At 41.0% G+C, this 14,765-nt stretch overlaps 1 protein-coding gene across 2 annotated transcripts in view; it reads right to left on the minus strand.

The window, feature by feature from the left end:
• The window catches only part of STON1 (stonin 1), a 53,458-nt gene that overhangs the window by 15,996 nt on the left and 22,697 nt on the right, over window positions 1-14,765 (minus strand). The window contains exon 1 of one of the 2 annotated variants that reach the window (XM_060309121.1): window positions 10,750-10,859. The exons of the other annotated variant lie outside the window; for it this stretch is intronic. The gene's annotated coding sequence lies outside the window, so the exon portion shown is untranslated. Of the gene's footprint in view, window positions 1-10,749; window positions 10,860-14,765 lie in introns of those variants that run through there. 2 annotated transcript variants of the gene reach the window in all.

Raw genomic sequence — 14,765 nt, forward strand, 5'->3', positions numbered from 1 at the left:
CTTCACTAACCAATGGGTCAAAGAAGAAATCGAAAAGGAAATTAGAAAATATCTTAAGACAGAAAGGGCAGATAGCAGAAGCAAGAAGAACTACAATACTGCAGCCTGTGGAACAAAAACCACATTCACAGAAAGACAGACAAAATGAAAAGGCAGAGGACTATGTACCAAATGAAGGAACAAGATAAAACCCGAGAAAAGCAATTAAATGAAGTGGAGATAGGCAACCTTCCAGAAAAAGAATTCAGAATAATGATAGTGAAGATGATCCAGGACCTCAGAAAAAGAATGGAGGCAAAGATCAAGAAGATGCAAGAAATGTTTAACAAAGACCTACAAGAATTAAAGAACAAACACCTAGAAGAATTAAAGAACAAACAAACAGAGATGAACAATACAATAACTGAAATAAAAAATACACTAGACGCAATCAGTAGCATAATAACTGAGGCAGAAGAACGGACAAGTGACCTGGAAGACAGAATGGTGGAATTCACTGACGTGGAACAGAATAAAGAAAAAACAATGAAAAGAAATGAAGATAGCCTAAGAGACTTCTGGGATAACAGTAAATGCACCAACATTCACATTATAGGGGTCCCAAAAGGAGAAGAGAGAGAGAAAGGGCCCAAGAAAATATTTGAAGGTATTATAGTCAAAAACTTCCCTAACATGAGAAAGGAAGTAGCCACCCAAGTCCAGGAAGCGTGGACAATCCCAGGCAGGATAAACCCAAGGAGAAACATGCTGAGACACATAGTAATCAAAGTGACAAAAATTAAAGACAAAGAAAATTTATTAAAAGCAACAAGGGAAAAATGACAAATAACATAAAAGGGAACTCCCAAAAGGTTAACAGCTGATTTCTCAGCAGAAACTCTACAAGCCAGAATGGAGTGGCACGATATATTTAAAGTGATGAAAGGGAAGAACTTACAATAAGATTACTCTACCCAGAAAGGATCTCATTCAGACTTGATGGAGAAATCAAAAGTTTTACAGACAAGCAAAAGCTAAGAGAATTCAGCACCACTAAACCAGCTCTACAACAAATGCTAAAGGAACTTCTCTAAGTGGGAAACACAAGAGAAGAAAAGGACCTACAAAAACAAATCCAAAACAATTAAGACAATGGTAATTGGAACATACATATTGATAATTACTGTAAATGTGAATGCATTAAATGCTCCAAACAAAAGACACAGTCTTGCTGAAGGGATACAAAAACAAGACCCATATACATGCTGTCTACAAGAGGCTCACTTCAAACCTAGAGACACATACAGACTGAAAGTGAGGGGATGTAAAAAGATTTTCCATGCAAATGAAAATCGAAAGATGGAATAGCAATATTCATGTCAGATGAAATAGACTTTAAAATAAAGAATGTTACAAGAGACAAGGAAGGACACTATATAATGATCAAGGGATCAATCCAAGAAGAAGATATAACAATTATAAATATATGTGTACCAAACATAGGAGCACCTCAATACATGAGGCAAATGCTAACAGCTATAAAAGAGGAAATCTTTTATAATAATAGTGGGGGACTTTAACACCTCACTTACACCAATGGACAGATCATCCAGACATAAAATTAATAAGGAAACACAATAGACCAGATAGATTTAATTGATATTTAATTGATTTAAAAGATACAATAGACCAGATAGATTTAATTGATATTTACAGGACATTCCATCCGAAAACAGTAGATTACACTTTCTTCTCAAGTGCACAAAGAACATTCTCCAGGATAGATCACATCTTGGGTCACAAATCAAGCCTCGGTAAATTTAAGAAAATTGAAATCATATCAAGCATCTTTTCTGACCACAATGCTATGAGATTAGAAATCAATTACAGGGAAAAAAACGTAAAAAAACACAAACACATGGAGGCTAAACAATACGTTACTAAATAACCAAGAGATCACTGAAGAAATCAAAGAGGAAATCAAAAAATACCTAGAGACAAGACAATGAAAACATGATGATCCAAAACCTATGGGATGCAGCAAAAGCAATTCTAAGAGGGAAGTTTATAGCAATAAATCCTACCTCAAGACACTAGAAAAATCTCAAATAAACAATCTAACCTTACACCTAAAGGAACTAGAGAAAGAAGAACAAACAAAACCCAAAATTAGCAGAAGGAAAGAAATCATCAAGATCAGAGCAGAAATAAATGAAATAGAAACAAAGAAAACAGTAGCAAAGATCAATAAAACTAAAAGGAGGTTCTCTGAGTAGATAAACAAAGTTGATAAACCTTTAGCCAGCCTCATCAAGAAAAAGAGGGAGGGGACTCAAATCAAAAAATTAGAAATGAAAAAGGAGAAGTTAAAACAGACACCGCAGAAATACAAAGCATCCTTAGAGACTACTACAAGCAACTCTATGCCAATCAAATGGACAACCTGGAAGAAATGGACAAATTCTTAGAAAGGTATAACCTTCCAAGACTGAACCAGGAAGAAATAGAATATATGAACAGACCAATCACAAGAACTGAAATTGAGACTGTGATTAAAAATCTTCCAACAAACAAAAGCCCAGAACCAAATGGCTTCACAGGCAAATTCTACCAAACATTTAGAGAAGAGCTAACACCTATCCTTCTCAAAGTCTTCCAAAATATAGCAGATGGGAGAACACTCCCAAAGTCATTCTACGAGGCCACCATCACCCTGACACCAAAACCAGACACAGATGTCACAAAAAAAGAAAACTACAGGCCAATATCACTGATGAACATAAATGCAAAAATCCTCAACAAAATACTAGCAAACAGAATCCAACAGCACATTAAAAGGATCATACACCATGATCAAGTGGGGTTTATGCCAGGAATGCAAGGATTCTTCAATATACGCAAATCAATCAATGTGATAAACCATATTAACAAACTGAAGGAGAAAAACCATATGATCATCTCAATAGATGCAGAAAAAGCTTTCGAGGAAGTTCAACACCCATTTATGATAAAAACCCTCCAGAAAGTAGGCATAGAGGGAACTTACCTCAACATAATAAAGCCCATATATGACAAACCCACAGCAAACCTCATTCTCAATGGTGAAAAACTGAAACCATTTCCTCAAAGATCAGGAACAAGACAAGGTTGCCCACTCTCACCACTATTATTCAACATAGTTTTCCAAGTTTTAGCCACAAAAATCAGAGAAGAAAAATAAATAAAAAGAATCCAAATCGGAAAAGAAGAAGTAAAGCTGTCTCTGTTTGCAGATGATATGATACTATACATCAAGAAACCTAAAGATGCTACCAGAAAACTACTAGAGCTAATCAATGAATTTGGTAAAGTAGCAGGATACAAAATTAATGCACAGAAATCTCTTGCATTCCTATACACTAGTGATGAAAAATCTGAAAGAGAAAGTAAGGAAACACTCCCATTTACCACTGCAACAAAAAGAATAAAATACCTAGGAATAAACCTACCTAGAGAGACAAAAGACCTGTATGCAGAAAACTATAAGACACTGTTGAAAGAAATTAAAGATGATACCAACAGATGGAGAGATACCAACAATCCATGTTCTTGGATTGGAAGAATCAATATTGTGAAAATGACTACACTACCCAAAGCAGTCTACAGATTCAATGCAATCCCTATCAAATTACCAATGGCATTTTTTACAGAACTAGAACAAAAAATTTCCCAATTTGTATGGAAACACAAAAGACCCTGAATAGCCAATGCAATCTTGAAGGAAAAGAACAGAGCTGCAAGAATCAGACTGCCTTACGTCACACTATACTACAAAGCTACAGTAATCAAGACAATATGGTACTGGCACAAGAACAGAAATAGAGATCAATGGAACAGGATAGAAAGCTCAGAGATCAATCCACACACCTATGGTCAACTAATCTATGACAAAGGAGGCAAGGATATACAATGGAGAAAAGACAGCCTCTTCAATAAGTGGTGCCGGGAAAACTGGACAGCTACATGTAAAAGAATGAAATTAGAACACTCCCGAACACCATACACAAAAATAAACTCAAAATGGATTAGAGACCTAAATGTAAGACCAGACACTATAAAACTCTTAGAGGGAAACATAGGAAGAACACTCTTTGACATAAATCACAGCAAGATTTTTTTTTGACCCACCTCCTAGAGTAATGGAAATAAAAACAAGAATAAACAAATGGGACCTAATGAAACTTCAAAGCTTTTGCACATCAAAGGAAACTATAAACAAGACAAAAAGACAACCCTCAGAATGGGAGAAAATATTTGCAAATGAGTCAATGGACAAAGGATTACTCTACAAAATATATAAACAGCTCATGCAAGTCAATATTACAAAAACAATGCAATCAAAAAATGGGCAGAAGACCTAAATAGACATTTCTCCACTGAAGACATACAGACAGGGCTTCCCTGGTGGCGCAGTGGTTGAGTCGGCCTGCCGCTGCAGGGGACACGGGTTCGTGCTCCGGTCTGGGAAGATCCCACATGCTGTGGAGCGGCTGGGCCCGTAAGCCATGGCCGCTGAGGCTGAGAGGCCACAGCAGTGAAAGGCCCGTGTACCGCAAAAAAAAAAAAAAAGACATACAGACAGCCAAGAAGCACATGAAAAGCTGCTCAACATCACTAATCATTAGAGAAATGAAAATCAAAACTACAGTGAGGTATCATCTCACACCGGTTAGAATGGGCATCATCAGAAAATCTACAAAAAACAAGTGCTGGAGAGGGTGTGGAGAAAAGGGAACCCTCTTGCACTGCTGGTGGTTATGTAAATTGATACAGCCACTATGGAGAACAATATGGAGGTTCCTTAAAAAACTAAAAATAGCATTACCATATGACCCAGCAATCCCACTACTGGGCATATACCCAGAGAAAACCATAATTCAAAAAAGACACATGCACCCCAATGTTCATTGCAGCACTATTTACAATAGCCAGGTCATGGAAGCAACCTAAATGCCCATCAATAGACGAATGGATAAAGAAGATGTGGTACATATATACAATGGAATATTACTCAGACATAAAAAGGAACGAAATTGGGTCATTTGTAGAGACATGGATGGACCTAGAGACTGTCATACAGAGTGAAATAAGTCAGAAAGAGAAAAACAAATACCGTATATTAACGCATATATGTGGAATCTAGAAAAATGGTACAGATGAACTGGTTTGCACGGCAGAAATAGACAGATGTAGAGAACAAATGTAGGGACACAAAGGAGGGAAGGAGGAGTGGGATGAATTGGGAGATTGGAATTGATATATATACACTAATATGTATAAAATAGATAACTAATGAAAGCCTGCTGTATAGCACAGGGAACTCCACTTCGCTGTATAGCACAGGGAACTCCACTTCGCTCTACAGTAGAAACTAACACGACAGTGTAAAACAACTATACCCCAATTTATAGATTTTTTTTTAAATTGCAGTGCTTTTGAATCAATTCAAAAAGTCTTTATTTGAATGACTACTATGTAGTTAGACCTTGTTAGTGCTATAGAAAATACAGGAGAAGATAAAAACCCAATTCATAATGAACTTATAACCCATTGACAGGCCCAAAGGTTTACAGTTTAGAAGCATTTTCAAGTTCATGATCCCACTTATCAAAACAACTCTGGGAGGTATATATCATTATTCCCATTTCATGGCTGAGTTGACTTGGATTTAGAGTCATTACCTAAAGTCACCCAACTGGTAAGAGGCAGAACTAGGATTTTTTTTTATAATAGGTTTATTGATATACAATTCACATATATAGGGACTTCCCTAGTGGTCCAATGGGTAAGACTCCACGCTCCCAGTGCAGGGGCCTCGGGTTCAATCCCTGGTCGGGGAACTAGATCCTGCATGCATGCCACAACTAAGAGTTCGCATGCCGCAACTAAAGATCCTGCATGCCATAATGAAGATCCCGAGTGCTGCAACTAAGACCCAGTGCAGCCTAAATAAATAAATAATTTGAAAAATTCACATATATAAAATGACAATTCACCGATGTTTCATTCAGTGATATTCAGAGCTGTGCAACCATCACTATCTAATTCCAGAACATTCTTATCAATTTAAAAATAAACTTTGTACCTATGAGCAGTCACTTCTGGTTTTCCTCCTCCCCCAGGCCGTGACAATCTCCTTTCTTTTCCTATGAATTTGCCTCGTCTGGACATTTCATTTAAATAGAATCTACAACATATGGCCTTTTGTGCCTGGCTTCCTTCACTTCGCATGATGTTTTCAAAGTTCATCCATGTTGTGGCATTTATCAGAACTTCATTCCTTTTTGTGGCTGAGTCATATTTCATTGTGAGAGTATCTCACATTTGGTTTACCCACTCATGGGTTGAGGGACATTTGGTTTGCTTCTAATTTTTGGCCATTATGAATACTCCTGCTATAAGCATTTGTGTAGAAGTCTCAGTGTGATCATTTCTCTTGGGTATATACCTAAGCTAGGAAAGAACCAGATTTTGAACACAGGTCACTTCATCCTGATCTAGTACAATGTATATTATTGGAAGTATTCTAATGATATCAGAGGCAATGAGCTGTACAGGCCCCAGCACTGACCTAGGAGCTGGATACCCGAATGCTGGTCACTGTTCTACCACTTACAAGCTGTGTGCTAAGCCCCTCCGGACATTCACTGATTAGAGTAGAATAATCTCTAAGGTCATTTCCAACTCTAAAATAATTCTATTGTGGTTGACATCCAACTGAATTTTTTTTCCAAAGCAGAAATTGTGTTACCACTGGGATTTTTAACCAAACTTCCAAACTGACAGAAAGTAAAACTCCATGAGATCTACTGATATGAAAATTCAAACTCTGTTGGAATAAAGCCCATGAGAAAGGCAAGTTTTCTCCCTCTGACCCGCTTGCTCACCTCCCCTTGTGGATAATGAAGGCTCAACCAGTGCAGTCATTCAAGCTTGGAAAAGAGCCAACACAAAGAGAGAGAGGGCCTGGGGCTCCACTGGGGACCGGGCACGCTCAGTGTTGTCATTTGCTAAATCCACACATTCCTGAGGGCACAAAAACACACGGTGGAGCAGCAGCCCAGGCCAGCTGGCTCTCTCTGGAGGGCATTTCACTGTCACTGCCCTTGAGCTAGAGTTGCCATAAAGCACTTTCCCTTTGAAGCAGGAAGAGCAGTGTTTCCATGGGACACAGCCAGGAGGCTCAGAGGCAGGAAATCTGCAACAATATTTCTTGATCCATCCCATCCCACCATCTTCAGAAGGAATCCAGCCAAAATAATTCTTCATATAGGGTGAGAGATTGTGTAAATATTTGCTTTAGTTGGGTTTATAAGAAAGAAAGAACAAGAGAAGAAATAATTCAGCTTCAGACTGAACTCTGTTCTGATCTACACCAAACATTTCACTTCATCCATTTTCCATTGGGAGCTTCAAAATTTGGAAGTGATACTGGTTTCTTCAGAGTTTTTGCTTATTATGAGAAAAAAAGTGACTTCCATAAGCCAAATAAAGAAATCAATCCCACTACTTTTTAAGTGACCCTTGAACTTTTTAAAAGCACACCTTGCAAAAAAGTCTCCTACCTTGAAGGCAAAATCTATGCAAAGCGCACTCTGACCCGTGTTAGACTCTTCCACAGGGAGGCACTCAGCAAATATAACGTAAGTTTAATCCAACCAAACAGAATTGTGCCCAATAGGAACCCAAACCTTTGTCCTTGTTGAAAAGGCAGCACTTAGATGTTGCTCTGAGGTGAGCAGCTAAGACTCCAGCGCTCTGTGGTCAGGGACAGGTTTGCTTCCCACTGTGCTCCTCTTTCTCCTCTCTGTACCCCTCTTGTGCCCTTATCAATCCTTTATATACGTATTTCCATTTCTCTCTTACCTCTTTTGCCCCTTCCCTCTCTATATGACCTCATCTTTCTATTTTAGTCTCAAAGCACCCCGAACCCCAAGCAGTTCTCCCGAAGTCAACAACCAGAGTCAATTCCAACCAGCACTTTCCTTCCCTCCTGACCCATCCCCACCCCAAGCAGGGAAAGGGGGGAGCCACATCCTATCCAGAGCATTGGTCTGTCCAAGGCCCACTGGGTCTCAGGGAGGGATGAGAAAGCTCAGAGCCAAGGGATCTAGAATGTGTCTTCTTTTAATCATCTGCAACTTCACGCCATCTACTTCAGGACATTGGAATCCAAAAGTATTCAAGCAATAACACCTATTTAACCTCAGTATTTTTTTTCTGCATTGCAAATGGAATAGGATTTAAATCTATGCCTCCCAGAGGGCCCTGAATTCTACCATTCCAGAGCCCTTTCAAGGCAACATGTCATTCAGACTTTACAACAATCCAGAGGTGACGAGAGCATTGGAATGCCGTCTCCAAAGTCAGGATCCGGTTAGTGGAGAGCTGGGAACCCAGGACTCCTGGGACCACGTCCCCAGCTGCCTTCCTCTGAAGCAAAGATTCCCCTGGTTCGACTCCCTGGCTTTCTCCTCAGCTGTGGATTCCATCCTATCTTACATACCCTAATCCTTTCAGAGGTCTGTTTTCAGTCGATCTGGATTATCCTGAAACTCCTAGAAGACAATTCCAGACAAACTTCACAGACAGGGCAAGACACCAAGACTCCAAATAAGGCACAGAGAGAAAAGTAAAATGTATTATGGTGGAAATTTCTAGAAGTCAATCTCTGAGGTTTGAAGGTTTCTAGGGGAGCGTGTTTGCTTCCCCTTAAGACTATTAGACATTCTTTTCAGCTGCCTATTTTCAAAGCAGCATCAGGGTCCAGTAAACTTAAGAACAAATTAAAAGTCATTGCACATGCTTACACTGGGAATAACAAGGTTGTAGGTAGACAGTGGATTTTCAACCTTTTACCTCAACACCTGTGACAGTGGCATTCAGAAGCATTTAACCACCTCTCAAAATATTTAGGGAAGCCCTAAAATAATTAATTACAACCACCATTCTAAGTGTTGGGTCAGCAAAGGAGGGCCCCAGGTCACGACAAACGTGAGAAAGGCTGTACTTACACACAATTCCTGAACCTGACCCCCTTCTTCCACTGAAGAAATCATACCAGGAGAAAGACAAATATTATATGATACCACATATCTAAAAAAGTAGTACAAATGAACTTATGTGCAAAACAGAAACAGACTCACAGACAAAGAAAACAAACTTATGGTTACCAAAGGGGAGGGGTGGGGGAAGCATAAATTGGGAGTATGGGATTAACAGATGGACACTAACACATAAGAATAGATAAACAACAAGGATTTACTGAATAGCACAGGGAACTATATTCAATAGTTTGTAATAAACCACAATGGAAAAGAGTCGACAAAATATATATAGATATATACGTATATATGTATAAACGAATTACTTTGCTATACACCTGAAACTACCACAATATTGTAAATCAACTATACTTCAATTAAAAAAATAAATCATACTGGAATTCTTATAAAAGTAGTATGGAGATTGTCATAAATTTATTCAAATTATTTTAAAAAGTAAAGCTTTCACCAATAGAAATACCTTAAATATTATTAATAATATTGCAAATTATTTACAATAAGCCTTATGAATAACGAGCACTGGTATGGAAAAATGACCTCACCAAAAAGGATTCTGGGATACAAGTTTTCAAGTTATTGTAGGAAAAATTCATATATTCTTTGAGAGTCAGAAGGAGGGGTCATGTCTCATCCATTAGGGCATTTTCCACATTGCCTGCAAATGTCTGACAAAAATAAGTCAATCTCTGAGGTTTGAATTTTTGATTGAATAATTTTAAACGGTCTTTCCAGTTTTCCATAAAGTAAATCTCTATACTGCCCTCCCCAGTTCAAAGAATCACTGAATTTAGAGTTTATTGTTGTGTTAACCTAACACAACAACAAACATGTATCAAGTACCAGGTGCTCACGGTCTGCTGAGGACTGTATGTGCATAATCTCATTTAATCCTTACAACCCTATGAGGGGTTGATATAATAATATGATCTAATATAAAATTATATGTTCTCTTTTTTTTAGAAAAGGAAAATAAGGCTCAGAGAGGTTTATCTACTTGCCTAAAGTCACCCAGCCAGTAAGAGGCAGACCTGGACTATGACCTGGTCTGTCTGATCCCAAAGTCTATGATTGACAGCATCCACCACCCGAGAGGTACCGACAGATCCAAGGACTTGCCGGTGTCACCATGCCACCTTTCACTAAGGGGAAAGCTCCAGGGCAGGAACCACCACTTCCTGGAGCCAGGAACTCTCTAAACTGAAGGATGCTGTTCTCACCTGAGAAGAGCCTGTTTCTCCACAAAGCCCAGACCAAGTGTCTGCCTTGGGACATCAGGCTGTGGGTAAGACAAACTCTGAGACAGCTGTTCTCAGGAACAACAACTCAGGAGCAATTTGGGTCAATTCTGAGAGTAGCTTTCACATCTCAGCCTGCCCTACTTCCCATCCCTTTTCGACTGCATCAACTGGCCATCCCACCCTTAGTGATGAACAATTATTCAGACTTGCTGCCCAACACACACATTTAGGTCCACCCTCTCTTCTCGAGACCATCTTGGTGCACTGTCTAAGTCCCCAAACTCTGCGTAACTCCCTGCAACCGTCCCTCCTCCCCTACCATCCCCCTCCCGCCTCTATTCTCCAGGGTCTACTTCTGCTGTTCTTGGCAGTTTTCCTTTGCTTCTCTGGAGACACCATGCAAATAACGTGTAGATATGAAGTTCTACCTTTGCCCGTAGATCGTCAAACAAAATCAGATTAGAGGCATTTGGTTGTTAAATCAGCATTCCAGGTGGTCTGCAGCTGCAGACTCTGTCCCCACTTCAGCGAGTCATCTGTGGAGACCCCCCCCCAGGATGATCTCTAGGCTCTTGCTTCTCTGTCTCTGCCAGGTGCTGGGGGAGGACTGATGCTGAAGAGGTATCCGGCAGCGCTCAGGGAGGCGCCACCGATACCTAGCAGCAGCTTCTTGCTCTCAGCCCCGCCCAAACTGTCACTGTCGGGCTGACTCCTACTCAAGCTCCGTGAACACATCTGGACCCTGAGCAACGCCCTCGCCTCTACAGAGGGCTGAATTTAGTCCTTTATGCCTGTGACTTTATTGCTCTACAGCAACGCTGCATAATCTAGAGAAAGAATGTCTTCATGTCAGTTTCTGTGTGGTTTCATTGACTGCCCCCCAAAGAAGGAATTCTCTGACTCTCCCCAATGCCTGACTCCTCAACTGCAATAGTGGAACCAGGCTGGAGCTGCATTTGAGAAAAACAACCTCCCCCTCATTTTGTGTGGTTGGGAGTCTGTAATACCCTCTTTGCATTCGGGGATATATTGAGATATCCCAGAAACAAAGCCAAAGTCAGGGATAGCCCGGTGTGCAAAATGCATCCATGAAGAATTTTCTTAAAGGTTTGCTATGAAAGTGTTTAAAATATTCCTCTAGAATTTTTCCCTTTAAAGGGGAAACTGAAAGTTTGAAACAGACAACACAAAACCCTAAGTGGAGGGAAAACCCTTGCAGAGCACACTCTCAACCTAAGTCGTAGGAGAGGTGCCCACTGCATGTACTGCATGTACTATTAACACATACGTCTGCAGCCCATAACATTTCATCACAAACACATGTGGCATTTAGTTCAGCTCTGTGACAGGAAATACCATTTGTAAAATATTAAACCACAGCAAAACCTATCCATGCCTTCCAATATTATCCTTGCTGGTTCCCTTCCTACATGTGGCTGGTGGCTGTAAACTTAAAACCTCAAAACCTGGGACCCACAACCCAAGACTCAGCATCACTCCATACGAGCGGTTCTCAAGTGATTTGATTTCCCAGTGTACGTGTGGCAGAGTCTGGAGACATTTTGGGTCATTACAACTAGCGGTGGGCAGGTGCTACTGTCTAGTGAGCAGATGCTGCTGAACGGATCCTATATTGCACAGGATGGCCCCACAGCAAAGAATTATCCAGCCCAATGTATCAGTAGTTCCAAGGCTGAGAAATCCTGCCCTACATTGAGGTCAGTGAGCTGAGTGTGGTGAGCGGGTGTCCACCCCCCTGCATGTGTCTACTTTGTGGATAGTGAATAGGAAGCTTCAATTTGGCGATGTGCCTGAAGTTGCACAACCAGAAAATGGTCAGAATTGAACCCTGTGTCGGTCTGCAAATCTCCTGCTCTTTCCACTACATCACATGGTCTACCAGAGCACGAATCAGAATAAGAGAGAGGGATTCACAACAGCCAAGACGTGGAAGCAACCTAAGTGTCCATCAACAGATGAATGGATAAAGAAGATGTGGTATACATACACAGTGGAATACTACTCAGCCATAAAAACGAATGAAATAATGCCATTTGCAGCAACATGGATGGACCTAGAGATTATCATACTAAGTGAAGGAAGTCAGACAAATATCCAATGTTATCACTTATATGTGGAATCTAAAAAAATGATACAAATGAACTTATTTACAAAACAGAAACAGATGTACAGACACAGAAAACAAACTTACGTTTACCAAAGGGGAAAGGGCAGAGGGAAAGGGATAAATTCGGAGTTTGGGATCAGCAGATACAAACTACTATTATAAAATAGATAAACAACAAGGTTGTACTGTATAGCACAGGGAACTGCATTCAAATACCTTGTAATAAACTATAATGGAAAAGAAAAAATGTAAACAGAAGTTATACATTTGTTTCATTTCAACAAATGAAACAATCCAAAAATGCATAAAGAAAAGTTAATCCTTTTCCATTTATTTTCATCCCACTATGGTAATTCTGTTAAAAGCACAGTATGCGTTTTTCCACACTGTTTCCATGTTCATATAAATACAAACAAATATATGTACACATATGGAAGTTTTGCTTTAGGATCATGCTATACATGATGCTTGCTTTTTTTTTTTTTTTTTTTTTGCGGTACGCGGGCCTCTCACTGCTGTGGCCTCTCCCTTTGCGGAGCACAGGCTCCAGACGTGCAGACTCAGCGGCCATGGCTCACAGGCCCAGCCGCTCCGCGGCATGTGGGATCTTCCCGGACAGGGGCAGGTGCTTGCTTTTTAAAATATCTGCTTAATAATATATTATGGATATCCCTCCAGTTTGATAAATACAGATCTAACTCAAAAAAAAAAAAGAATAGTAGAGAGGGCAATAAGGGAATATTTTATTTTATTTTTTGGGGGGGGGATATTTTAAAAGACTTGACAGAACTCGGACACCAAATGTGATCTAGAAAACATGGGAAAGGGGAAGTCTGGCACTTGGAAAAGTAGAGACATAGTACAGGCAGGAAGAGGAGCCGCGTCTACACACGTCGGTCAAGTCTGAAGTACATCCAAGTGGAAACACCCAGCAAGGAGCCTGAAACACGGGATGGTACCTGGAGAGAAAACAGGCGGCAGTACATGTAGAATTGGGGGTCTTTTTTGGGTAAGTGAGAGTTGAACGCAGGAGAGAAAAGGAGAGGCCACAGGGTGCCCAAAGCTGAGGACTGGGTGGCTTTACAGGAGGAAAAGAAAAGGAGAAAGGAAGACACGCCCAAGAGGCCAAGGTAAAAGCAGGAGGCGCAGGGACCCAAAAGGCAGAAAGCGGGTCTTCATGGGACCTTGAAGAGCTGCAAGGGGCAGGAAAATAGAGACGGACAGACGACCTTCAGGTCTGGTGATTAGGTCAACGGTGACAGGGGTGGGAGTGAGGCCAGTCTGGAAGCAAAGGGAGCACGGGTCCTGGGGGTCCATGGGCAGAGTCTGGGCTATATCTTGGCCACCTCCCCTGCCCCGCCGCTCCAGTTCCTGGGTTTCTGCAACTCTGGGGCTGTGTTGTTTCCTGGGTGGACTGATTTCTGGCAGCCTTATAACTGCCCGCCTCTTCATACCTTACCTACCTCCTAGTCTCTGGAGCACAAAAGGGCCCCAGGGCCTCTCACTCTCTGAAAAATCCAGCCCACCAGGGGCCAGGGACAGCGTGCAGGCAAGGGCCTGCGCAAATAAGGCCCGCTTTCAAAGGCCCGCTTTCAGGACTGCCTGTTGGTATTTATGTCCCGTGGGTTGCTCAGGAGCGAGGGCATTATCTCCATAGGGGCCCCCAGGGCAGGGCTGGGTGGGGGGCCCTGTGGTTATTATTAGATGGCAGCTCCTGGATTTGGATTCTGAGTTCTCAAAGGAATCCATGAAAAAGATGTGGGATATAGTTAGCTGTAGCTGCAGGGGCGTTGGCTCAGATCACACATCTTAAATATGCAAATCTCCTCCTTTTTCTCTTCCCCCCCACCCCCCAGGCCCACGGGACCTCCTGAAGATAAGCAGAAAGTCCTGGTATTTTAAAGAACTATAAAGAGAGTCTCTCTCTGGACTTCAATATTTAGTGGGGGGAAAACCAAAGGCAACCACTTTGCTATGAAAATTGGTCATTTTTCTTAATTACCATGTAATTGCTTTTAGTATTTTGAGAGGAGGCAGTAGCTAAATGGCCCAGAAAGGCTAATTAACACTTTAAAATGTGATTCCTTCTGACACACTAATCATACTGCGTTCAGATTGGAATAGCTTGTACGAGAAGTTAAGGCCCATCATATGCCAAAAGAGATGCAGGATCTCGACCCTTGGGTGCTGGACTTTGCGGAACGTCTGCCAAACATTCTGGTACAAATTCTTGTCCCACACACCCTGCTCATTCATTCAGTGAATAAGTGACTATGTCTTCTGAGTGTTGGATCCTGCGTGGAGCACACTGCAGAC

The sequence above is a fragment of the Globicephala melas genome, chromosome 12 (genome assembly GCF_963455315.2).
Source record: "Globicephala melas chromosome 12, mGloMel1.2, whole genome shotgun sequence".
Classification (NCBI taxonomy): Eukaryota; Metazoa; Chordata; class Mammalia; order Artiodactyla; family Delphinidae; genus Globicephala; species Globicephala melas.